Raw genomic sequence first — 26,139 nt, forward strand, 5'->3', positions numbered from 1 at the left:
AGAGGTGCACATCAGCCAGAAACAAAGACAAGGTATGTTTCTAACTTGAAGTTTATAGTCTCTAAACCTGTCCAAAAGCTTTTCTCCTTAAGGCATAGGCTTAAAATAGGTCAAAATGATCAGTCACTGCAAGCATCACAAGTCAGTATCTCTGATTTTTACCAATGCCTCACGCCTGCACCGTTTAGCTAATGAGATGTATGAAAAAAACCCCAACCAAACCTGGCTCAACTCTCTCTAAAATCATACACAGAGGCGCTATTGCTTTGCTTTCTCACTGTATAGTTCTTCAGATGCCTCTCAAATAAGCTCCATTCTCCTCTACGGATTACTGCTCACAGTGAAAAGAGGCTGTCTGAAGAGGTCTCTGCGTTTCTTTTTCCCCATCCGAGAGCTGCATTTTGTCTTTGTCTCCCAAGTACGGTGTTACCAGCTTCATTTTCCAAACAGATTCATTTATTTATTATCTGACTACATTTCTACTTTCTCTACGTCCTTTTATGGTAGATTTATAATGTTTTTTAGAAAGAAGGAAAAAAATATCTCAGTACAATCTGGTAGTGTTTTTCTGTGTCTTTGATTCTGGAGTTTAAAAGATGTACCAATTTTATTCTTTTTTGTGAGTGCTATTTTATAATCCTCAGGCTGCTGGTCAAGGGAAATGCTGAAGAGCCATATATACTAAGGTATAAAAATTGAGTGTAATGATGAAGAGAAAGTTGCTAGTGTAGAGTGTTATTAAACATCAACCAACAGTTCCCAGGCACTTCAGTTTTAAACAAGGATGTTTGAGAATGCAAGTGTAGAGGAGAGGATCCATCACTCCACTAATACCTCAAAATACTGTGAAAGGGGAACTGAGGCAATAGCAGAGGGTCAGGCTGAACTCCACATTATCACAGGATCTTCTCAGGAAACAAAAGTTGATACAGAAATGCATCCAAATTAAGTGCAGACTAAAATGCTGCAGATGACTAACATACTGGCAAAACCATTCATATTCACATAAGTGTTATCCCTGTCAAAGTGCCAAGTGCACCAAGGTATTGTGTAGAAGTTCTGGTCATGTAAGGTAAAGCTTCCCAGCGGCACCCTTTAATTGGTCTGATTTTCTCTGCCAAACATCATCAAAGTTTTAGATGTTCAGGCCAGGTCTTGTCACTTTACTATTTCTTAACTTTTTGAATTACCTACTCCCAGCACAAATGTTCTCAAACACATTTGCTGCCTGTGTGTTTCTCTCCCTTTCACATGCACACCTCCTTCCCTAAGAGTCTTACTGAATCCTTAAAAAGTAGAGAAAGGAAAATTTTGGAGTGTGAACTACGATTCAAACCCACAAGGTAAATGTTTGTCCAGATACATTTTAATTTCAAGGGCAGGCACAGGAAATCTTCACCGCACTTTAGCAACACATTCCGCTCTACTACTGCTTAATTTCTGGCCTTTTCGAGAAAAATGCAAAACACAAGAACAAACAGCAACGATACAAGCCATAGATTCTATACGTTACTCCCTATGTAGATATGTAGGACGTATATGGAGTTAGATAAGCAAAAGCATTTCTGGAGAAGTTGTTATTAAAGGGAAGGCAACAGCTAGAGCCAGTTTATGAAATGATTGAAATGAGTACTGTGCACAATGAATGGGCTGATTGCCCACACACCAAATCATGCCAGCGTGGGCTGACTCACCACAAATAGGTGGGTTTGACTCTTGGCTCTGACATTGACTTATTGCATGGCCTTAGGCAAATCCCTAAACATTTGTTTTTACTTCTCCATTTATATGATTTGGATAATACTTACATACCTGAAGGGGATATTTTAAGATACAATAAGTTTAAGATACTACAAAGATTTTAAATGCTGTAACATAGCCTCATTAACATCATCAGGCTAAAATAAACACTAGGATGGCATAGGTAATGTGGTATATGTTCCTGGAACTGGGGAACTTCTCTGAACAAAGAGCAAAATCTTCAAAGAGCCAGGGGAAAGGGAAGGTACAAGCCATTGTAAAGCCAAAGTACATTGCAAGGGTGGGTGAATTCGTAGGTGAGGAAGAACAAGTTTGTTTAATGGGCAAGAGTACAGTCTTATTATTTAAGTGGTTGGGCAGAGCTGAAAAGCAACATGTGCTCAGGAGCGGGTGAAGAAAAAAAAAACTGTAGGGCTCAGTTAGCCACCTGCATTCAAGTTAGGAAGGACTTTGTCAAAGTGAGACTTGAGGGTTTTTCTTTATTTCCTATATAATGTGAAAGCATAAGTGTTGGAAGAGATGCCCTCCATTTGGACCTTCTTCTCCTGTCAGAAAGGGGAGACAGCCTTCTCTGAAACAGCACGAGGTGCTCTAAGGGCTCCCTAGGACTGGATCTCAGAAAAAGTAGGATGCTTATCCTGCTGAACTTTGCAGCAGGGAAGAAGTCCTGATACGGCAAGAGGCTGGAAACCCCTGTGAAAGTGAAGGGCCCCAGTAAGGTTGCTGGGTAGAGAGCCCGTTGTACATTGACTACATGGAACTCATCTGCAGTGAGAACAGAAGCGAGAGGCCCCAGACCTCTGCTGGAGATGCTGGGCCTGCCGCCAATGTCCTTAAATCCTTAAACCCTATTTAGACCAGAAGGAATGCATTTCTGGGCTCACCCAGAGAGAGGCAAATCCAACACACAGAGTATCAGATAAGATAATACAGCAGCATTAGCATTTCTGAGGTTTTCTTCCTTTTTTTTTTTTTTTTTTTTTTTTTCCCTTCTCTAAAGTATTTTTCCACACTTAGGGACTTTGTGAAAAAACCACACTTTTAATAGAAGTGTGGGGGAAGTCTGGCAGCATAGAGTGGTATAATAGGATGTGAAATGAGGCCAACTGCTCTAGAAGTAGGAGGGAGAGGCTGGAAATGAATGAGGAAGATAAGGAGAAGCTGAAGTGGGTGTTCTTGGAGTGAGGGAGATGCAGCCAGAGTCTGGAAAGAGAGGGACTTCTCTTGTGCAGTGGTCAGTATCAGGGAGCAGGTGAAACAACAGCAGTCAGGTTTCAAGTATCAAGAAACAATGACTGGCACAACTAGTGCCGAGATCTATTTTTTTTCATTAGATATATTTCTTTTGGCATTGTAGTAAACCTGAGAAAACAGGTTGAGTGGCCTAGCTTTGAGTGTGTTGTGATCTGGACAGGACCTCCAACTTTTGGGGATAAACCTCAGTCCTTTTTACTGGTTTGACAGGAAAGAACTAATAGTCTTTCCTGTCTCCAGATCAGCTCTGCCATTGTTCTGCTCTGAATGCCCATTCCTGGTTGGAAAATGTTGCCCTGTCCTCCAGCTGTATTGCTTAGGTTAGTTCCACAGGAAGGAGTCCTGACTGTCATCTCCAAGACTGCCCAGCAATGCAAACCAAAGAGCAGTAGGTGGAGAAATCTGGGAGATTAGCCTCCAAAGAGCACTTCTATTCTTAAACAAAGCACTCTCACAGGCACATTCAAAGAGTATGGTATGTATGAATAAGGTAGGCTGGACTTATCTCACATCCCACACTGATATCAAGGTAATTTTTAAGTTGCTAGTACAGACTACTCCACAGCTGCTTGGTAAACGTTACTGAGCAGGGCGATTTGTGTACTTCACACACTACATCGCTTTACCTGTCTTTCTTATTCTTTATGACGACCGTAAGATGGGCACTGAATCTAGAACACAGTTTGAGACACCAACACATTGGTGGGTATAAAACAGTTTCCCGTAATAGAAAAAGAGACCAGTTTACAAGCTGAAATTACTCTCATTAAGTACTTCTTTGATACACATCATTTGAGAGGCACAAAATCAAATTCATACTAAACTAACAAAGCTGATACATTTTTACTACCTCTACAGACCACAGAGCACTTCGCTTTCAGGAAAAGTTGAATAAATCACAGAGCTTTCTTAAGGAGACTTCTCCCCTTGTCTTCAGAAAGTCCTTAATGTGACATCTGTCCCTGCACTGTCACCTCTTTTAAAACTAACAAATGCATGACATATAATACAAGATTTATAAATTAAAGAAACCCACCCCTTTTAAGTAATATTCTTTAAATCTCAGTTTCTGACAGTCCTCCTATTTGCTCAGTAACTGTAATAGGCGTATTTTTCAGAAAATAGTGAATAAAAACTGACAAGCTATCGGGGGAATCTGAATGCATAATTGATAGGGGCATAAATTAATATGATTAGGCCTTTATTGGGTGCCACTGCTGCCAAACCTACAAAAGGGGCATGGAATAAAACATGGCTATGTTCTCAGGGCTGATAGACATCAATATGTAATGCATATTATCTCAAGCCTTCTCATGTAGTCTGCTTATGACAGCACTCAACCTAATTGAAATTTTTATCTTTCTGTTGCATACAGACAGTTTTGACTAGCTGCTTCCAGGGAAAAGAGAGAAATCCAAATGACCCAAACCAAGGTTTCTCTGTAGAGGTATATACCCTTCGTGCAAATCACTTTAAAATAGCTTTCTGGTTTTATAAAGCTGTCTTCAGAAAGCTGCATTAAAGACAATTCAGGACTTGGTTTGCCTTTCTGCCTTTTAACTAAGCTTAACAGTGCATTTCCCTAAAAGAAAGAAAAGAATAAAAATATTTCTTTGTAAAAAAATCAATACATTGTATGCTTACTTCGACTGAGACTTCATTTTGGTACAGTACTTCATGCTGCATATATGCAGTTTAGAAAGAAATATTTTTCTATTTATTATGAAATTTTTAACACTATCTCCATCCATGCCTGTGAGGAAAAAGTTAAAAATTAAGAGTGATTTCTTGAACTGACATCCCCCAGTCCCTCAAAAAGATGTTCATCAGGTGATACAGTTTCATTCAGGTAATTCTAAATTATTTTTAAATATTTTCTTTCTTTTCCAGCTCTTTTAAACTATGAATTCTCACACTGTGAAATGAAAAACTGTGGTAAAAACACAATAGCAATCATTTCTGAAACAGTTCAAACATTTTCTGTAAATGAGAATGTAATCAATATTCACTTTTCATGAAGGGTTTTTGCTTTGACGAGTCAAAGTTGATTAAAAAGTTTCACATTTAATATTTTGCTCTTTATTGAAAAGTTCTGTACTGCATGAGGGTGTTCCTGAGAATGCATGCCACTATTACTAAATATTTTTGTTACAGTAGTGCTGGATGTTGTACAAATAAGATAAGGAGTCAGTTTCCGCTTGTTGTTTACAGTCTAGAACAGGATTATCCCTGGAGTAAGACACATTTAACCTGTAAAAATGAAAATAAAACACAAAGAGGGGCAAAAATGGGCCAAAAAATTAATTTTTGTTTTACTGAAACTCACTTTCTAAAATACAGTAAATAAATCTATTTTTTCTTTCTGAAATATATTTAAAACTCTATACATTTACTTTGATAAATAAAAATCAGGTTATTGGTGAATTTCATTCTGTGACATGAAGGCAAAGGCAGTATAGCTAAAAAAAATTACTTCCTTCTGTTAATGGACAATCTTTTACTCTTCTAACTCATCACTCCATTATCATAAACGGTAGGGCATCCATAAATATGAAGAGGCCACACGTTTTGTAGCTTGAAGAATGACACATGGCGTTCTGGAAGATCCATGTTGCTGCACCTGTTATTTCAAGTAATTTATTTATTTCAGAGGCTATAAAGCACTCCCACTTTCATTTTATAGCTGCCCTTGGTAGTTGCAAGTTCAAGATGTGAAACAAACCTGCTGTGATTTCCTTTCCATTTACGTATCACAAACAGAGAGGTCAGGGCAGTTGATGGACAACAAGAGCTCATGAACTTTTCCTCAAGCACCATGGAGTAACTCCAAGCCTTATTTCACCCTGATGTGAATTTGTGATGTGAATAAAGTTTTAATGAAACACATACTGAGAGCCTACTGCTGCATGGGTTTGGTGCTGTTTGTTCCTACTTTGGTGCTCTCTTGAAAAGGTATCTTCCTTCCCTTTTCAAGAAACCAGGCTGATAACCATATAACTAGAACATACTCTGTGTACACTCTGCAGTGTTGTGTGGATTGTCAGGGGGACAGGGGTGACTTGAGGCTGTAGAGGTTTAAAGGTTGGGTGTTTAAGCTATTTTACTATTTTGATTCTGTGTAACATTTTTCAAGTTACGTGGGAATGTCAATATTTACAAATTTTGGCTATAAATAGAGAAAATAAAGAATAACAAGAAATCCCCAACCCCATCAAACACATTGGTTAGAAAACGGCTTCAAGGGATGGCTCCTAATCTTGTTTCTTACTTAAAATATTTAATTCCTGAAGGGCTTCTCTCATTAGAGCATAGCTTGGACTTGTAACTACATCAGTAAGTTCTTAAAAAAGGAATCAATATAGCTCAGAAGACTCTCTTGTGGTGATTTGTGATGCAGCTTGAACCTCTTATGAGGCCGACAGCAGAACAATTTCACAATAACACTAAGCATTGCAGGACAATAGTCTAAGCTGAATTTCAGGCGTTCATGTCTGAAAAATAATTTCCCTGATTAATCCGTGCTTTGCAGGTGATCTGGTCTTTCTCAGGGGCATGAATACAGACCATTTCATGAAGATATTATTCGGGGCACTAGGCTTCTTTCTTCTCCACCTGATAAGATACTGAGTCCTTTTGTCCCACCATAATGCTTTCTTTCATCCACTTTCTTTCAGGCACCCAGAGGCACTTATTCAGTCCATGTGTACAGCAGCTCACTTATTGGTCAGAGAGGGGAATACTACACACTGGAGGAAGAGCCTGAAAATGATATCCACTCCAGGCTTTCTCCTTTTTCAGCTGTCAGATACTGCCAGCATCACCACAGAGGATGGCAGAGACAGGTATAGGAAGTCTGGAGTGCAGAGTGGGGCTGGCCTACACCACACTGCACAGATCTCTTGTAGCAGGTGTGATGAGAGCATTGGCACCCAGTTGTTTGGTATCTCCCTTATTTAACCTTATAACCCCAATGCTCTCATCTATAGTCCAGAAGAACAAAATGTTGCTGGTGACCTACTTCGCCCACTGAATGAAAAAAGGGACAGTTAATGTTCTCGCTACTCCTCCATAAGTGCATAGATACTCGTGACTCTGGAGGAATGGACGCGCAGCAGCCTGAGTAGACAAGATGAACTCATGACCTTAATAACTCTGGCCTGGGTTCTACTATACTGGGCAATATAACATGACTAAGTCCTCAGAAAGCAATATGAGCAATGGTTTCAAAACATAGCTTTAAGTTAAAAATATCACTTTCTAATCCAACCATAATGTACATTTAGACATCTCTCTCCACAAGGCAACTTCAAAACTGGAATCACAAGTGCTCACATGAGTCTACGAACAAAACTAGCACTAGCACGTGAAACAAATATGAAGGCTTGCCTGTAGCCTGTGGAGTACAGACGGAGGATCTTGCAGATTGACTTGGGTGCTGCCCTGGTTTGAACATAGTTTTGGTCATGGAGGTCCTAGGGTCAAAATGTTGCCAACCTGAGCATTAATATCCAAATGACCTCTCGCAGACGAATGTAAGCTGGCTAGGATTTCTACAAAAAAGTGGTGGTGGTGGGGCTAGTTGTTTGCTTTGCATAGAACAATGCAGATTCTTTGAAAATTTCACTGTATTTTACTAAGCTGTGAAGAATGATCAAGGGTTTTTCAATGGAGCAACTTCACATGCCTACTCATGAGGAAACCAAAACATGCCATGGCATAGTTTTGCTGCCTCTCTGTGAGCCAGGCTTTCTTGCTGTCCTACATACTTTAGTATATACCAAACTCTCTATTTGCAAAACCAGAACTGAACTGTGTGATGGAGGATATAGTAGATGAACCTAGCTTGTAAACACGGAAATTATCCGGAGATACTTCCTAAGTAGCACACCTTTTAAACTCTCCAGCAGGAGCTGAACACTGCAAGACTATGAAGATGCTTGATAATGCAAATTAAGGTTATTATAACGTCCTTGAAACCAGTCAATGAACACAGGCCCAAGAATCACCTTAAACATGGGGCAGGAAAAAGAGAAACTTGCACCACTTCATAGGTATGAAAGCGCAAGACTGCACAGAAACAAAAAACAGTGTCCGCAGTGTTACTATAATAAATCACAGGTATTAACTAGCTCACAGTACCCATGTATGTAGGGATGGGCTACAATCCCTGAGTGCAGAGGGGAGGACCGAGACCCAGGAAACAAGGGACACTTTTCCAGGGAGGTGAATGGGACCTGAAGCCTCCAAATCCATTTGTACTTTTAAGGTCTTCTCCTCCCCGACAAAGTACTTTGCCCAAGGTCAAAAAGGGCTTTTAAACAGAGGTTACAGAAGTTTCAGTCCTAAAGCTCCACCAAACCACCTCACAGGATATTGTCAGAAATCCTACTGTGTTTACTGCAAACCGCTGGAAGCCCAGATCTGACAAATAACTATGGCTTTTCAAGATTCTAGAACTTGCCTGAAGTTAGCAAAGTAAACCTCATGAGGTGTTAATATTCCCTTCCCTCCCTGCAAAGCTGTTTGAGGAATTTCAGCATTGTGACATTTTTAAATTACCAAATTGAAACACTTTACATTTTAGTAAAATGCATTGTGCCGACCATGTTTTAACAAAGATCATTTATCACCTCTGGAAAGTTGCTGAGCAAATCCTTTTGACTTTGTGCTATCCCATTCATCCTTGTTTCAAATAATGTAATTCTAACATTGTATTGATATTCTTTTAGATTTTTTTCACCTTCTTTTCCATTTAAAAACTGGTTTCTAAATACATTTGATGCAACTAAGTTTTATATTTGTCTCCTTATGGAAGTATGCAGAAGACGTGCTCAGCTATATTGATCTCTGAGGAAATGTGGATGAGGTAGATAATGTGAAACCTTTTTGTCATTACCAACAGTTATAGAGGTTCTGGAAACTTTCTATGTTTGGCTGACTAGATAAGTGGATGCACTCACATTTATTTGATTGGAAAAGTATGGGGAGTAAACTGTGTCTCCCCAGTTTCTTTATAGAATTGATCTTTTGTGTATTAACAGTTTTCTATTACAGCAAAGGAATTGGTGATTACGAGAGCAGCAGCACTCCTTTCTTTCTGCTGGAGTCTTTGGACACCAGTCTTAAAGAAAAAGGAAGGAACATAAACAAGTTAAGAGAGGGGACAATGAAAGGGCACAAGGCAAAGGGCTGAAAATTTCCACCTCTAACCTTCAGAAACTGAAGGAGAAAGAAATTACTGCTCTTGACTTTATTACCTCCTTGCATCTCTTTCACATCTGTGATAGACCTACCCTTACACTCTCACTGGTCTGGGGCTCAGTCGAGCTCTGAGTTCCTTTCCAAAGGCTGGTACTCAGCTTTACTCTGCTAGCTGGGACACCAGGTAGAAGGTTATCAATGCTTACATACAAGTCCCATGACTTATTGTATAGGATTTTGTCTAAAAGGTGAATGAGTAAAAACTGAATGAGGTCCTTTCTACTGGGAAACTATCACTTTATTGATTCCCCTCCCCCCCATTCTAATTCCTCTGTAATTGTTCAACATGCCTCAATGCACCCCCTTTCTCTGAGCTTCCAGATTGCATTCTGTATCTGCTTGACTGCAGACAACGAGACATATACAAACCTCTGCAAACAAGTCCAGGCCATGAAATCTTAATTCTGGTTCCAGGCTATACTTTCCTTAGTGATGAAGAGATCTTTCAGTCCTTTTGCATCACTTAACCCTATATAAGTTATCACCCTCTTGTCTGAACTGATTCAACCCTCTTCTTTGTGGAAACAATGAATAATCAAGTTAAAAGATTTTGTTTTTAAAAGTGTATCTTTTTCTTGATCTTGTTTATGGTGTGACCACAAAAACTGGTTGGAGAGGCTTAAGTGAGGCAGAAGTACTTTTTGGCAAGGGGGAAAGCAGATGGGAACAGGGATCATTTAAACTGGCATTGCTGCTATAATGCAGATGATTCACAATACAGGGTTAGGTGCTATTACCCAGAGTGCATAGGTGAGTAGCAGAAAGGCTCTGGTGCTGCTTTTGTAATCTTATGGCTTTCAGGACCAGGACTAACCAGGATCAAATGGTCAGAGACAGCCTCCCTGTAGAGAGCAGGCAAAAGCAAAGTCACCCACATGCCATCCACAGTCCTAGACGAATAGGTTTTACGGCTGAGACTCATCGTTACTGGGCATAGCCCTCCCACACAGCTCTTGTGAATATACCGATATGGACCTGATGCTGGCTTTTGGCTTGATGCCTTTTCAGCCAGAACTTCCCTTCCCCCTCCCCTGCACTCCAACATGCATTTTTTTATGATCCCTTTTTTTTTCTGAGCCCTACTAGCTGGAGAGCTGGCATGAGTTACTTTATCATGAAGTCTATTTACACTTTTTTTTTTTTTAAAAAAAATAAAAGTTTGGGTTTATGTCAGCCTGCCCTGTCTATTAAGATACAAATCCATTAGTTCACACCCATATGGTCAATCTCCTTTCTAAGTTGGTTCCTGACCTGCAACACAATTCCTGATAATGATGGTGATTGGCATAAAGCTTGTCTAATCACAATAAATCCTGCGCAGACTAAGGGCTCTGTCCTGCCCTTGGTGACCCTCTATACGCATTTCAGTTTTTCATATAAGTTTAGACTAGTACTTTTTAAATCCAGTCTTATTCAAAATTAAACAAATCTCTGCCATGATAAGATTAGCAGATAGAAACACACTAGATCTCAAGAAATTTAAAAATTAACAACTTGTGCAAACAGGCAAAGTGATGCATGGTAGACAAGAGACACAGCTCAGAAAACCTGGAATGGAGCCATTGGCTTTAATTAGCTGTACCAATTCATGTTGTTCAAGAATTTGGACTGTTTCTTAAAAAAAAAAAAATAAAATGTTTTAGATGTGTTAGAAAAATTGGGTGTATAAATTACAGCTGCCCCTATGACACTTTAACTTGAACGACCAGTACTTATTCAGTCAACTACAATAGGTCTCACTGTCCTTGGCAGGATTACAGGGGTAATATTTTTTAACATGGATGAGCAGCTCTTGAACAGTTTCTCCAACGTATTAAGCATGAACGGGCTTTTCTTCAACATCAGGTGTGCACGTCTTCTCCTCACATTTATTTTTCTCCACCACACATATTTATTGTGGCCATTACAGGGGGGGAACTTCCCTTCCTATAAATGTTTGTCTTCTCCTCCGTCCCTTTTATGGGAAGACCACAAACTGATGGAGTGATCTTGTTTCATATGCCTGTCTTGGTTTATTTATTTATATAATCAAAGATGACATTCACTATTGTTAGAGTATATTGCTATAGCTTCTTCATTGCTTGCAAAGGAACTTGTGGGCAAAGATAAAGACAGGCCATGATAGATAGTCTGTTAAAGACTTGTAGTTTCTTATTGACAAGAAATCTCATTTGTTTAAAGGGAGTTTATAGTACTCAGAAAATTGCAAGCTCAGCTAAAACAACAACAAAAAAATAGTAAAATATTGTTGACTTATTTTGCCTTTATAAAAAGTTCTGGGGGCCTTGAAATATCCTCTACTGACAGCTGGACATGAAGGACTTCAAATTGATGAAATAAGAATATAAATATCTTCTACATAAGAATGATTGATAGAACAACATGACTGATACAGAGATAGCACATACTATCTAAAACTCTGTATCTTAAGGTCTTTATTTTCAGAAAGAGAATTGCTACCAGTTAGGGCTAAGAAAAAATATTCAAAAGCTTTAATAGCAAGGGTTTCATCCTTTCATTAATTATTAATCCATTGCCAAAGCAGAGAGTGCTTTTGTTTTTGTGTGTGTGTGCCTCCTTTCCCCCTCCCCTCTTAACCTGCATTTTCTTAAATGTTTATTAATCTACTGGAATATATTCTCCCATATTCATATAATTTCCTTAGGCAATGTAGTGGTTGCTTTTATAGAAGAGCTCTATAAACAATTTTAGGTATTGATAACTGGCAATCTAACTCTGAAAATGCAAATGAGGAGTTCCCTGTATAGCATCCAAGTCTACCAAAGATTTATAAGAAATCAGAAAAAGCACATGCAGGCTGAAGTGGAACTAAAATTCTTTATACTGCATACATCCTGAATAAAATTGCATGTTTTTAACTGTATTTTTATTGCCTTTCATAGAAAAAAGCAGTTGGAGCTTAATCCTGCTGTTTTTCTAGAGTTCAGAAATAAGGTCCAGCAATATAAGACAAATGGAAAGACTCTGCAAGTCTATGTGAAGTAGTATATTGGAAGAAAATGCCTTCATTTGCTTGGCCAAATTCTCATTTTAATTATTTGAGACTCCAAACTTCCTTTTCCTTTAAGTGGTATTCCTTAAAGTATGTCTTCTCAGCTCAAGTGTCAGATCAATTAATTTTTTCTCTCTTTGTTTGCTCTAGAGGAGACTTCTTTTATTACAAGAAAAGAAAAAAAATGTACATATGTGATAGTAACTTTAATTATTGAAGGTTTTTGACACCACCGATGAAAATGCTTCCCACAATGTCAGCTTTGAGCATAGCCAGTGACAACGCTGTGAAGGTCAGTGTTCAGATTAACATGCTCACTGTAAAAACATATGGCAGATTTTTGTACTAATAGAAGTAGTAATGTATGAACTCATTGAAAGAATGAAAAACTTATATCCAGAGTAATTAGAAGCTTCTGATAATGAGCAACTAAACAAGTTTCCTTGTGAAACAGAAGCTGAAAATTTATGTCCTTGCTTGTTTCATCTAATCTAAGGTGACTTTGACTCCAAGAAACATTTTTTTTTAAGTTCCTTCCGAGACAGTTACCTGGCAGAATTCGAATTGATGGAACTAGATCCCCAGTATCTCCCCTAATATTAAAGACATTTCACACTGGCATTCTGATTCTTCTCACTCTCGGGGTGTAAATCAGGGAACCTTCATGGAAATAGTAAGTATTAGGCCCAAGAGCTTTCAGTGTGTGATGGAATTAATTTTTGGCTGGCAGACTCTTATGAAAACGGATTTCTGAAAAAATCAGATCTTTTTAATGACAAGTAAGCCTTCACACACGAGGCAGCAGATGGGGAGTTGTGCAGTGGTTTGCACCAAAGAAAAATTGTGCTTTGGTAATATCACCGTCAGGTACACATTCAAGGCTGATGCGGAGGATGAGTAAAGATAAGCATGAAACTTTCCTAAGACAGCTGACAATACATTGAAAGGAACAGGAGTTTTGGAGAAGAAATTAAACATTCTGAGAGAATAAAAGTACTTTCCCCCCAGAACCCCAAAACCCAACATATGTATGTGAAAGGACTCAAAAAGGAGTTGTAGCTGCTAAAAGAGAGAAGTCAGCTGATGTTCTTTGAAGCAAAGGATCTGGAAACCATTTACTGAAATACAGAGGAGGCCTTTTAGCAGAATCCTTTTCCTTCCACCTTTTGTCCTCTGGCTTTCAACACGGTCTTTTGAAAGATCATTATCCTGGACAAGACAGAGTTGCACAAATGTTTCCCTTCAACATGAAAAGGCAAACTTTAAGTCACGCTAAATAAATAAAGAAAACCCATCCATCACTCATCTAAAACCAGAACAAAATGAAACAACAGGAATATAGGTATTATTTTTTAACAAACAATTCAACAGAAAAACCCAGATGTCCTATATCTTGGTCACTAGTCACACATCTAGTTGATAGATGACATGTAACAAAGTGCTATGGAGTGAAGCTTGATGTGTTTTGCACATCTAGGTTATGGAAAGCAGTTTAGTCTTATGTGGCCAAAAAGCATAGCATAAGGAACAAATAGCATTGGAGGAGGGAAAAAAAATATTTAAAAAAAAAAAATCTATCCTTAAGCAGTAGTAATTGGATTTGGGGCTCTCTCCAGCATAAATTAGCATTTATGGCATCTGGCCCATGGACCAGATGCTGTAGGACTTTGGAGGTGTTTGGAAGCATCTAGTTAACGGCAGCAAATGGCTGTCAAGGGAAGAACGGGAGACAGAGACCTGTGAGAAAGGCAACACTTTCACCAAACTCCACCTCAGAGTGTGATGGGCTGGTGGGACCTAAGCCGGTGCTCATAGTGGATGGAGATAGCACTTTTTCTCTGGAGGACTGTTAGGAAAAAAGAAGCAACTTCTTCTCTAAATGTTTTCGCTTGTGTAAATCAAGGCACATGACACTGTCCACATGTGTACCTGATGGGGTTGAATCAATCCTTCCAAGAAGTGGAAGGACATACTGTATTCTACATTGGAATAGCTCCTTTAAACAGTCCATCCATCCATCCAAACCACTCTGCCATTTCAAGAAATTCTAAACTTTCCTTCAGCTATATGCCAGGCTTGGCAGACTAATTCTGGTATGTGGCAAACCAAGAGCCCAAAACGCCACTGAACATTCTGTTCCACGACAAAAATTAAGGAAGATGGGCAGGGGGAAGTTTACAATCCAGATAATTCTTTCCAGCTCATAATTCTCTTAAAACCTTTGGTGAATTCTGTGTCTTTAGGAGATCTCAGGCTTTGTGAACTATTACTTTATAAAACTGCATGATTGTGCACAGACTTTCAAAACCCATGTGAAAGCTGCATACAAGCAGTAGTGTTATTGGAGTCTTTGTTCATACAATGTTCTTTAAAATTTAGACATCAACATTTACAGCAGATCAACAAAGAGATCTAAAACTAGACCTGAATGATCTAGAATATGTGAGAAACATCAAAGGACAGACAACTGATGTAAAAGAGCAGGGAAATACAGGGCCCAATAAATCATAACCAACAAAGTTAAATCAATGAGATTTAGCAATCATCAGCTTCTCAGTGACACTTTGTATTTTGCCTGCCAGATAGAGGACATGCGCAAAGTCTTGTTTCAGTTCTATCTTTCCTTCACTTTTGGATTTGCAGATTCATTTGACCAGTCTGCTATTGTGACAGTAAGTAGCAGTATTCTGGAAATTTTCCAGCAAAATGCTCTTTGTTTTGAACTGGAAAGTGGGGTGCTACCACTACCAGAAGTGTTGGTGTTGATCTATAAACATTGTGGCTAACATTTACCTGGAAAATATTTAAAGTTCCCAAATGTTGACAAGATATTAAATGTCCCTCTTTCCCCTCCAGCTCCTTTGGCTGTAGCTTTGCTTTTTCAGAACTGCCCACAGTTTACATATGGAGTATTTTCTGGAACACGCAAAATCCAGCTGAGGTCCCTTGGCTAGACTGATTGAGAGCCATAACCATCAAACTATTAACCCAGATAATCTCTTGTGTACACACAACTCTTCATTACACAAATATTCCAACATACTTAAAATGTAGGAGAAACATTTTCAACAGTCTGTTCCAAGAAACTTTTAAATACATACATATATGTATGTATTTATGTCATGGAACAGCTATGAAGATCAAATGAAGAGAACCTCCAGCACAGCTGGCAGTAGCAGAAGCACCACCAGAGACATGAGAACAGTGACACTCACATGTTTTTTTCTTATCTTAATCCATGAGAAGAGCAACGCAAGAGAATGATGAAGCACAGGGACAGTAAGAAACAAAGATGACAGATGAAGAAATAACCCAATTGGAGACAGATGGAACCTGAAGCCAATGGGCAGCCAAAGCCTGTCTGCTGGGGAAAAGGGAGGAGGAGCTGGATAAAGGGAAGGAAGAAATCTTCAGCTTGGAAACAGAGCCTCCTTCTCCATGTGTTTATCAGTTTGTCAGTACTAACAGCCCAACTGCATTTTCTTCTGGCCTACACATAAACAAAGGAGAGTTGAGGGTTTTGAAAAGTGCCTAAATAATTTGGTGAAAAAATTAAATGGAATTAAATGTAATCACTTGGCATTTAAAATCGTTTGGTAATTAAAAGTCATCGCTCAGGCATTTTCACATTTCCCTTCTCAAAAATAAATTAATCTTCAGAGCAAGTTTTAGAATCTTATTTTAATTCTTCTTGAATAAATCTTGTCCGAAATAGAGCTTTCAGAAATAGATGACTTTACCATTATGATTTAATCAACAGCCATTTGAAATGAATATTTCAAACCCTCACATTCTATATGCAATATGAATACCTCAGGAGAAAAAAAAAAGACACAGAATGCTTTGAAATTATGAAAGTTTGAACATACAGTCCATATTTTAAAACGTCCTCTCATAATTTCCTCTGTGCTGGCCCATTTGTTACATTACTGTTGACCAAGAGTTGCTTCACAGGCTGCACATATACATGTAGCCTGTGACAGGTGGTGGAAGAGAGAAAAGCAGTGTGTAACCACAGAATTATCAGGTCTACTTGGAGCTTATACAGCCCAAAAGTAAAGGATTGGATAGGGGGATCCTCTAGGTATTTGAATTAATATGTTTTGGTGTTCCAGCATGAAATGGTGCATACTCGCTTATCTTTATGAAGAGAAACTGGAATTATCTTTAATTGTCTTATTGCACGTTGCTGACACAAACTGTTCCTAACCATTAGCAAGACCAGAACATACAAACATGTTTTATTTTTAAAAAAACCTCTTCCTACCTACATGGAATTTGGAAAGGAAAGCAGTAAAAAAATTCCATCCTGGTGAAAATCTGATGAGTTTAATAAATTCAAATTCATTTAATATATTTCTTAATCAAAATTAACCTTGAAAAACCAAAGATAAATAGCTCAGCATACTTTTTACTAGGCACTGTGATGTTTAAATGGTTTGCAAGAGACATTAGTACCATGAAAAGTAAGACTCAGCCACTCAGTTCACTTCCAAGAGAGGCTCTAGGTTTCTCTAAGTGGTATCAGTTGTACAACTCCCTAAGTTGTTGGTTGTTTGTTGAAATGTGTTCGTATGAAGAGACTAAAAAGAGAAATATTAAGTGTCATAACTACTATTGTGTGTACTTTTCTCCTTGCTGAGAGACTCACAAGATGATTACAGCTGGACAGAATTGGGTCAACATGACATTACAAAATTTTAAGAAATTTGTAGCGGCTCCTCCCTCCTCTCTGTATTTCCCTCATCCTCCCACTCCCCAAACAGCGTGCCACTAATTACACTTTCCACTCATCTGATTTTACTTTAAGGCTTTTCAAGAGGATTGTCATTTATAGCCTGCAGTTCAAGGCTGTTACCCCCTTTGCAAAAGAATCAGCTATATTGAACTGGAAATCTCACCCTCTAACTATTTATTAATATAGTTTTAAAGAAATTCTCAGATTTTTGTTGCTAACTGCTCACTTGGGTTGAAATGTGATGCACTTGTTGGCAGCGTTGCCCCAGAGGGACTGCAGTGAGACAGACTTACTCAAGCTTCACTTGAACACAGAAATGAAAATCAATAAACAATTTGAACTTCTCAGAAGAGAATTTTTCTCCTCTAATGAATATACAAGCTTGGTTACAGCTTAATTTAAAGATTGAATTTAGTGTGTGTTTTTTCCCTGCACCAGGAGCATGACAAACACAAGCTCAAGTGACATGTCCCAAAGGGAGACCTATTGTTAAAAAAAAAAAAAAAAAAAAAAAAAAGGGAGAAAAAAAAAAGGCAAGCAAATAAACAGCAACAACAAATCCCTGGCCCCATGACAGTGAGCTACCTTAAAAATAAGGGAACTAACATTTAGTTGCAAAACAGATCTGCTTTGCAGGTGACTGCACAGACCCCTAAACTTCAAGCTTCTGCTGGGGCAAATTTTTTAATATATAAAATATATGTATATATATAAAGCTTTTATAAGAGACTGCAAATAGGGTCAGACTATAGTGTGGGGATGCGGTTGCAAATTCTCCAGCAGCTGGCGGATATTTGAATGCAGGATAAATGTGTGTTTTGTGGATTAGTTTCACAGACAAGCACATGCAAAAATCATACCTACTTACAACTTCTGCTTTCAGTATAGGAGCATGTTAATAATATTATTTCTGTAGAAATTAATCACATTAATAAAGAAAATTACTATAGAATCAATGTTTCCAAAATAGACATGCTTGCACTCCATATTAACTGTCAGAAGGGCTAGCTCTGGGATGAGCTGCTGTGTTTTCGTTTTTCAGATTTTCTGCAGAGGTATCAAACTAAACTGCTTTTGCCATCTGATAGTTTGTCTTGGCAAAGTGATTAGTTGAAAGCAGCAAAAGTGATTGTGTACGGTGTTTTATTCTTCAGCTCGTGAAGAAATTGATTTGAATTGGAAACTTTGTTCTCATCTGTGCAAACTGGAAACCAGATAAATCAGATCCTTTATTACAAGTGCATATCAACTAAGTGACATAATAAGAGAGATCTATTTCAAAACCAGTCCTAAATATATAATGTTATTCTGGAAAAAAAATTGGGACCGTAGATGTACTGAAATACCTGAAAGTGTAGATTTCAGCCAGTCCAGTTATTTTGGTGCAGTTTCTGTCCAGATAAGCCCCTAGAGAATACATTTGAGGTATTCATATAGATAATAGGCAGCTTAACTTTCCAAACCAAACCAGTTAGAGCCGCATTTTTGTTGCAATTAAAAAAAAAATCCTAAATTTCTTTAGCCCCTGAACACTTTTTCATGTTTGTAATCTTAACACCCCGCTCAAAGCGATCTCTAAAGCTTTTCATTTAAACTACAATTATTCTTTTGTCTACTGGGAACCCAGTGCAAAGATGATGTCCTGTGTGCAAGAAGCAAGCAAGCTGAATATTAATTAATGAACACTACTTAATATGCAGAAGAAGAGGAGCAACAATCAGTTGTGAGCCCTTACATATTAACCGGTAGATCATTGTTATTCTGGGAGGCATCATAAGGCCAAATGCAGGTTACAACTAGTTTAGAAAATCTCTTTAATTAAGAAACATGAAAGTTTAAGTCTCTCATTATAAATATCTTATTGTGACCATAAAATACATCATTAAATGGTGTGATGGTATAGCACTTTTAATGCAGTCTGAGGTGGTGAATCAGACTTAGGCTGTTAATCTATTTGCAGTGGGATTCAATAAACAAGCAAAACTCCGAGTTTTCACTATTTTTGCTAAGATGCAAAGAAACAAGTTTTCCTTTTCTTAAGAATCTGGGAAGGTCATAAAGAAACAGATCTCCATAAAACACCTCTCTCCAAGTACGTGGGTCTGGAGTTTCACAGAAACAGCAGAGTCACAGAACTACTTTCCTCTTTGTCACTTGCCGTGACTATTGGCAGCCTTGCAGAACAGAGGAGAATATGAATGATGTTGTCCAATACTGTTTTGCTTTGCTCAATTAACTGAAGCAAGAAGATACAACGTTCCCATCAAGATGACTCTGGGCAGATTGCTAAAGATGACTGGCCTCCTTTTTCCTGTTTATCAGATGAGAAAGCAGATCTGTAAAATGATGAGGTGTGATCTAAGACTACTCATGAAGCCAACAGCAGATGAAAATGGATATGGCTTTCCAGACAGGGTCTCTATCCACATCGACATTACTTTCCCTTTTAGGGAATTAAATATTTTTTTTGAAACTTTGAGTGTTAAAATCACAATAAGAACATATCTTTATGAGATTCCTACTTCAAATCTAGCATGTCCAATGACAAGAGCATGTACAGTTTTTGTTACTGCATGGAACCATGAAACAAAATTAAAACCAGCCAGTGCACTGTAATGAGAAGAACATAAACTGTTTTCAGATCTGCTTCTTCCCAATATGTCTGATTGAAGAGTAGCTACAGTAAGAACCAAATCCAGTTCTCAACTCTATGCAAGGTTAACAACCGACAACAAGAGTTCTTTTAGCAAAGGATGCAGAAGCACGCATTGATTCAGCTTTATATTATGTACAATGAACTATAAGAGACTTTCCTGCATTTTCTGTACAAAAAATACTTTCCTGATATGTTACTCAAAAATATATTTCTGCTTGCTGTTGGCAAAGAGGCTTCCCTGCCAAATATACAGTTTCCCTCTGAAGCATTATTTAAATAGCTTTTACAGGAACAGTTTGGACAGGCAGTAAGATAGAGCAACATCTTACAGGGATTTAATAAGCCCCTTATTTTACATTGAGCTACGTGAACATGTTCTTATGTGCTATATAAGGTAAAAATCTTTATTGTTTTAGACAGTCTGGACAGTTTCAGCAACTTGAGTTGAGAAATGTGACTGTTGATTTGGAAGTAGTATACATTTGCACTTTGCTAATATCCCTTCATTAATCTGAAAACACAGCAACTCTTGTGGAATACTTCCAGGTTTACCTCTCTCAACATAGAGCAGACCAGTGCCGTGAAATCTGACTCAAGAATTTTACAGAGTTATTGCTTCTTATCAGTACTTGGTGTTATTTACAAAGCATTCTCCATTCCTGGAGATCTTCAAGGCATGATCCGGTCTTGAAGAATCTGAATCAGCCCCTTTTTCTGTTTGTTTGTATAGATACCCTTCTAAATACAGTTAGCTCAGTGTTATCATACCACTTGCTAGACTGGAAGCCAAATGATGCAAAACTCAAGACTGGGTAAGAGTAGGAGAAGGAATGATGTTTGCAGTGTATGGAAAACAAACGAACCAGTACTTCCAAGAGCCTCCTGAAGCAGTGCAAAAACTTCCACTAAAAGTAAACTCCTGTTGACTTGAAGAGAGCTGAAGTTGGCCAGGAACACCTGTTCAAAGTCTCACTGGTGTTGGAAAAATCACCAGGTGGCACTGTTACATATCATCACAAAAGTTTGCGTCTGTTCACAGTTTTCTGCTGTGTGGGGAAACCTTTGAGAAGGAAATGTTGGCCATGAGAAGGGTCCCATTTGCTGCTGGCCTATATTGTCCCGGATCAGAGCTGGCTCCCGTGGCAGAGCTGCTCCTGGCCAGAAGTGCTGGGAACGCTCTGTGCTTCTTTGGACCTCGCCTGGTCCAGGACAACTCATTGTGTACTCCCCTCGCCCCATGCAGGTTCCCATTTCACAGATGATCTATTAAACATGTCATGGTTTGCTAAAAGGATGAACCTATAATCCAGGAAGGAGTATATTTTTCTGTGAGAAAAATGGAATTAGAAAAGCTGGACACAACATGGAGGGGAAGCATGGGAGAAGGGATGTAATGAGATTTGGGACACAGCAAGCCAGAAGTCATTCTCAGGATTAGAGACACTGTCAAAATGGAGTATTAACAAGAATAGGAAAGGAACAGAAACATGAAAATGGGTCAATCACGATTCATTGTTATGTATGTAGCTCATATCTGATTCCTTTCCCCCACCTCATTTTGCAAACTAGCAGCATTCAGAGAATCTTCTAATTTTTGAAGCTACTTGGGAAGTTCTACTGCACTAGATCACTTACAAAAATAGAGGAAAGAAAGAGGAGGAAAACAGAAAAAACAGACGAAGAAAAAAAAAGAAAAAAAAAGAAAAAAAGAAAAAAAAAAGCAAAAAAAAGAAAAAAAAGCAAAAAAAAGAAAAAAAAGAAAAAAGCAAAAAAAGAAAAAAAAAGAAAAAAAAAGAAAAAAAGAAAAAAAGAAAAAAAAAGAAAAGAAAAAAAAAAAGAAAAGAAAAAAAAAGAAAAAAAAAGAAAAGAAAAAAAAAGAAAAAAAAGAAAAGAAAAAAAAAGAAAAAAAAAGAAAAGAAAAAAAAAGAAAAAAAAAGAAACCCAAATCTTAGAATGTTTTAAATCTTTCTGGTTTTCAAGCTGTATTACTCCTATATGGGTGGATAATGATCTTTAAGAATTATTTAAAATCCCACTCTTTCCATCTACAGTAATTCTTATGCAGAGAAAGATATCCCTGTCAATTATGGTCATATGGTTAGAAAACCAGTTAATAGAGGCAAGTGCTAAGTAAAAAATTCAGAGTCCTTTTCTTAAATTAATTTTATAACAATCTTTGGATTTTCTTACTGTCCTGTTCAGAGATTTTTCATGCCACCTTCCATCCAGGTGATTTTTGATTTTGCTTTTGTAAGAGAAATAGCAGGCCACAAGCAAGTCGATCTCTTTTGTCCAGAGATCAGAGAGCTTTTCTAAAGATCTTGCAGCCCAAAACATACCCCATTTGGTCTCATCTTTTTCCTTTCCTAAACTCAGTATCATACTCATATTCTATATGTTTGCACGTTTGCACACTGTGCAGGTTGTCAGGGTGCAGCATATGTTTAACCAAAAATAGCTTCTCTGAACTTAAAGGCAACATGAGCCACAGGCCATACCGATCACATCAGATTGCCCCTTCCTAATGGGAAAACCTCCCCCTCTCTAGCTTTCCAAATTAATTAATGTCTGAATGGTCTAAATGATGTCAGTAATGGAAAAGCGAAGGTAGCTTGTTTACTCTGAGACACCATCTAGAATCCAGCATGAGGTAAGGCTATGCACTACAAAGATGTCATCTCCCTCGCTCAGAAGAGATGGCTGTGATTGAATAGATTTCACAATTAATTCCTCATGGCTAGAAAAAGGCTCCCAAATCCAAGACAGAACATGCCAAGGAATCACTGCAGTTCTGCGTTATGAGAATATATAATGCCTTGCATCATAATCACCTGAAAAAACACTATATAGAGCTTACCACTTCTGAAAGCCAAATACATGACATTTTTTAAGTACTAAATTTAAACACTGAAAAGTAATTTTAAAATAAGTCAAGAGCTTCTTTACTATATAGCCTTGGATCCACCATTTCCAGTAATAGTTAATGTTTACCCGCTTTTTCTACATTTGCTTTTTTCCCCCCTTTAGGTGCCTGAACTGCGTGGCGGGTCTCAGCACTTGATTAAAAGAGCATTGCCAAGAATCGCAATTTAGGCGCTTTGTGACAGAATCATAATGCGGCCAATAACCTAGGTGTTACAGGCAGCAGAGTAGCCTGAGGTTCTCTCTTCTAATAGAAAGACTTATATTCTATTTACGAGAGAACTTTAATTTGCCATCTGAACTGAATTAATTCATTAGTTAAATCAGTGCTTAGCACCATTTGTTACCTTTAAGTAACATCACTGAAATTTAAATGAGAAGGATGTGTAAACAGTTAAAAAGATGAGAAAATAAGAGTTCCATGACAGAAGGGACATATACTTGGCTACCTGATAAAGGGGAGGGAAAAACCCTCAGCCTTTCTCAGCCGGTAATATTTCCATCCCTGTTAAGTTTTTTTCACTTACATTCATGGGGTCTGCCTTTACCTTACTGTAGCTCTCTACACCTTTCAAAACATTCTTGAGGAACAGAATCTCAGCTACAAATAATACAGCAAAAATCAAAATAAGAAAAGGAAATAAAGAAAAGGGAAGAACAGTGGTTTTAATTTATATATTCCTAAAGTGTGTGTGTAAACCAATGAATTAAAACATCTGTGAAGGAATAATTTCAGGAAAATTCTTTTCAGATTAATTTTAAATAAAATATCTCATATGCCCATATCCCATATTTACTTAACAAGTAATCACTGAAATCCCTACATATTCATGCCAGTTATTACAGAAATTAGACAGAATGCAGAGAATATTTCTGAGATACGTTTAGGCTTTTCTTTTTCAATAAAATGCACCACAAAGGGAATAAAGAAATTCTTTACCCAAATTAATGGTGAATTATTTTGTCATGAGAATAGAAGTTTATATTCATTTAAATGAAAGCACATAAATTGTTCTTGACAAGAAAAACAAAGCTAGCCTTAGGCAGTATTTTCATTATAGAAAAAGGCACATGTCCATGAATATCTAGTATAATATTAACAAAAACTGTTCAATTAGCTATGCATGTGCCATTGTTATGAATATTTATTTGCATCGCAGCTAAGTAACATTGATACCTGTTTTTCAGCCTGTTTAGAGACACAAAATGAAGTGAACATTACTGCTCTGTGGAGAGCAGTAAAACTCCAGACAGCCGTTCTTATTAGGAGAACCTTCTTCACTACTACTTGTTTCATTCTTTTTCACATTGGAAATCTACTTGAGGAATTATAATCCATTTTAAAGTCATTTTGAGCCAGCCTAATCTTATCTCTTCTGTAAAGAAAAGTTATTTATGTAAAGACAACCTAATTTATGAGTTCATTTTTTTCTGAAGTCAATTCACTTGAATTTGGTTATAATTATCATAGAATCATGGAATAGTTTGGGTTGGAAAGGACCTTTAAAGGTCATCTAGTCCAACCCCCCTGCAGGGAGCAGGGACATCTTTAATTATGTTGAGCTCCATTTTTCATAAATATTTGAGAAAATTCATTTTCTGGCAGAAAGCGTTGCAAAATAGCAACCTTAAGCAAAGAAAGGTTTACAGGTGTGTACCTACAAAATTTATTATACTTCTCCTTAATAAGCTTAAGAATCATTTAGAACAGTTATATTGGTAGGAATATTTATAGTTACCAATTCAGGATTAAATATCATGTGACTTATGGCTCCCATTAAAAAGAAGTTTTGAATATTAAGCTTGTAATGAACAGCTTGTGAAAAACTGCAAACCAAAGGCCTACTTTGGCAAAAATATGTTCATATGATTAAAAATGTTGTTCTATATATGAATAAAGGTATTAGCTGCAGCACGTGCTCTAGGAGAAATTCCAAATAATGAATCATTAGAATATTACTCACTATTAGAAGCTGAAAAAGCAAAATTAATTGAATAAATTTGTCCCATTTATGATTGCCAGAAATGAAATCTTTAACAAAATGGTTAAGAAATAATTATGTGTGGTCTCTTGAAATCTTATTGACCATGGATCTCATTCTAGTTTCCATTCTGCCACTCGAAGAACCTTTTCCAAAATCCACTAAGGTCAGCGGCAGTCATTTTATGTAATGGATAAGCACTGGTCACAAAAATATTCCAAGTCACTGATTCTCCACTACACTATTTCTGAATGCTTAGGGTGAGAATCAGTTCTGTAAACTATTTTAGAAGTTGCCTCTGTTCATCTCTAGGCTTTATATAGACATTAATGATATTTTCTTCTCAGCAGCAGAATCCCATGCGCTACAAGAACATACGTATAAAGCAGGTAATCCTTACAGTATGTTTTGAAAAGGAGAGAAATAGTGAAAAGCAAAATGTGGCATAAATATACGATGTAACTGTAGTCCCATTAAAAGAGATAAAAGAATATCTATTATACTTTAAGGTGGTTTAAAGGAAAGCAAATAGGCAAACGTAAAATAAGGACAGTAATAGGTAAGTGTACGGTTTTGCACTTACACAGATACTGTTGATTTCTAGATGGGTTCACTTGTTCCCCTTCCAGAGCAAGGCTTAAGTTGAGAGTAAGATACATTTTCTGTAGTTCATCTTGCAAGGATATACAACCCACCCTCCCCGATAAAATACTACACCTCGCATAGTGACACACTGAGAAAGAAAAGATAATAAAATTGTAATAAAATAGTTCCTCTAAGGAAGACTTTTTAAAATTTATTTTAATGTGTCCAGAATGAAGATACTGAAAAAAGAACATCTTGCAGCTGATGAGCTGGGTAGAAAAAAGAAGTTTAAGTGACACAATCTGGATAGCCCTCAAAATTAAACTCTCAACAGATTACAGTTTTGGAGACCACTGCCAGGAAAGATGCACGTTCAGACTTTTGTTATCCGTTAGAACATGAGCTGCTTGCCTCTTCCACTGCTCTCCCTTTGCATGTGTCACACCAAATGTGTAGCGCTGCCATCACAAAAGTGATAGGAGTTGTTATTGTAAATGGTATACATTGTGTGCTGGTGATGAAATAGGAAGAGACAAGCACCAGAGTAATTTTGCTGGTAATTTCTTTTGATGAGACACTTGTAAGTATAAAAGCAAGAAAAAGACAAGATAATAAATGATAGGGTTCTGGGAGAGTTAAAAGAAAGAGACTTCTGGTTCAACTAGACTTTTTTTTTTTTTTTCCCCTGCTTAATTCTGAGCGCTATGTCTTCCCAGCCAAATGATGGCGTGGTAGAAAAGCAGTAACAACAGCTGTGAAGATGTGGCAGCACAGACCCGAGCGTGAACCATACAAGCCCTCTGGGGACCTGGCACAGTGCTGCAGTCGCTGTCCCACAAAGGATCTGTGCCTGCTGTATATATGCTGTTACCTATACGAGCTAAATTAAAGATTGTATGTATATACCCGATTGCATTATAATCATGCGATCATTTGGTTGTGTAGGCCCAGCAACCGGTTAGGTGCT

This window comes from Leptosomus discolor, chromosome 2 (genome assembly GCF_034619465.1).
Source record: "Leptosomus discolor isolate bLepDis1 chromosome 2, bLepDis1.hap2, whole genome shotgun sequence".
Taxonomy (NCBI): Eukaryota; Metazoa; Chordata; class Aves; order Leptosomiformes; family Leptosomidae; genus Leptosomus; species Leptosomus discolor.